The 2,251-nt window shown below is 33.2% G+C and overlaps 1 long non-coding RNA gene across 1 annotated transcript; it reads right to left on the bottom strand.

Moving 5' to 3' along the window:
• Positions 1-898: 898 nt before the first annotated feature.
• On the bottom strand, positions 899-2,033 carry LOC148206809 (uncharacterized). The gene is made up of 2 exons (XR_015783744.1): positions 1,904-2,033; positions 899-1,491 (listed from the first exon to the last, which is right to left on the bottom strand). It is a non-coding gene; the product is annotated as an uncharacterized LOC148206809 (long non-coding RNA).
• Positions 2,034-2,251: the final 218 nt, after the last annotated feature.

The raw sequence follows: 2,251 nt of genomic DNA on the forward strand, positions 1-2,251 counted from the left end.
CTGTTCCAGCTTAAGGGTAAGCTCAACAACCATAGCTAACAACATCTATATGGATTTGTGCTTTACTATAGGAGAGGAAACGTCATTATAATCAACTTCTCTCTAAGTAAAGCTTCTAGCCACTGATCTCACCTTGAATTTTCATTTATTAGTTCTTGGATTACCATCTTTAAGTTTGAAAATTCATTTATAATTGATCAACCTAGAATCAAGATTCACCACTGATTTGTTGTGGAATTGATTAAATCAAATTCTATGCCGAAGCATCTACCACACCAACTACAATTTGACAACAAAGAATCCGGCAAACAAAATAGGTAGAAGATAAATAGGAGAGAACAAGATAAAATCACATACAAAAATAATATGGTTCAATTGAAGTATTAACAAACTTCAATCCGCATCTATGATAGAATTTACTATGAACAGATATTACAACTCGAAGTTTCTACCTAAATGAATTCTTGCTCAACTCTCACAATTTTTGTTATCATAGGTGAACAACAACTTTCAATTAACAATAGTCAATGATGTAGGTTTCCTATATATACAACATAACAACCATAACTAACTACCGTGAAATGTATCTAAACTAATGGAGAAGACACATGAATAGTAAATCCTCCTAATGCAATGGAACGTTGGTAAGGTGGCTTCTCCAAAGGGTACTAACCTCAGTAGACACCAAAAGACTAGACTTTCTATTGAGAATATCAACACTGATACTAAAAGGTAAACATCTTCTACTGGATGATATGGTACAATTAGATAATCTAGTTTAGATAATCTAGTACAATTAGATGGTCTAGGAACCTTGTCAAGATTTTACTGAACCAATCTTCACAATCAAAACCAAACATAACCAGCAAATTTAAAAAAAATACACTTAAGGGAGCCATGATACCTTAAATAGAAATGGAATGTCATATAGGAAGTTAAGAGATATTAATATATGAAAGTTAAGGAGGCACGCATTTTTTTTTTTTGTACATAAGAAAATAAAAGAAAACTAACAGAAGCTAAGCCAAAACTGTGTCCTAGAGCAGAGAAAAGATCATCTGGTGGTTTAAGCCAGGTTTTGAACGTAATTCTGTTTCGGGATGCCCTTTTTGCCAGTAAATATAGCCACATTTACTTCTCTATGACAAATTCCAGCAACATTTGCCAATGTCAACTCAACAACCCCTTTGTCTCCAAAATTAAGGTCACATTGGCACGTACGCTCACATCAGCAATATAAAAAATATTAATCATTTCCATAAAGTCGCTCTCAGAAATTATCTTTTTATAACCAAGATCCTATCCCATACAAAGACCGTGTTTCAGGGCGCAACGTCCGTGCAGAGATTGAGAAAAGTCACACAACCATCTACCAATACCATTTCTGAATCATCCTCCTATACCCTGACAAAGTGAGTGCGATGAAACTTCCATCTGTATTCTGTTTCGAGTACAGATTTGGAGGTGGTATCGAGGCCGGAATCGAGTAGCCTGAAATTTGTTTTGACCCCAAGTTACAAATTTGTTTGGAGGCGCACTAAGTACGGAGTCAAATATTGCGAAATTGAAGTAGTAATAAACCGAAATGTGCAGTGTTTCTATTTCATTCACCTTTTATGTTTCTAGCCAAGTTTTTTCGAAAAATTGAGCGCGATAAATCATGGGAACATAATGAAGTACATGTTATAATAGAGGAATTGAAGACAATGAGAAGAACTTTCTGATTGCAACCATCCTATCAGAAGAGTTATCACCAGAATCTTCCAAACCAAAAGATGGTTGATTTTGAAAAATACACAGATGAATCTATGAGTCAAGGTTTTAACATTGTTTATGAGAAGAAGTTGAGAGAGAGAGAATGGAATTCTCTGATAGCGAAGTAAAAGACGAAATTGTAGATTACCTCCAATTCAACGAACGAATATAAGAACCAAAGAATGGAGATAGCTATTAGATTAAGGGGAAGGAAGTGGAAGAGAGAAACAGAGAAGGGTTTCGGAAAACAGGGAAAAGCAATATTTATATGATATTTTAAAATGTTTTCTATTTGTAGAATTTGTCAAAATAAAATATTTATTAGTTAACTAGTAATACTAGTGAAAACCTTATGTGTATTTTGTTCTTCTTTGTTATGACTACAGAAGAGACGTGCGTTTTGTGTTTTGTTTTTTTTTTTATGAGAATAAAAAATAATAAAATAGTTAAAATTAAAAAACGATCAAATAAAAATAATTAAATTTAAACAGCTATC

This window comes from Vigna umbellata, chromosome 1 (assembly GCF_029865625.1).
Source record: "Vigna umbellata cultivar VRB3 chromosome 1, Vumbellata_1.0, whole genome shotgun sequence".
NCBI lineage: Eukaryota > Viridiplantae > Streptophyta > Magnoliopsida > Fabales > Fabaceae > Vigna > Vigna umbellata.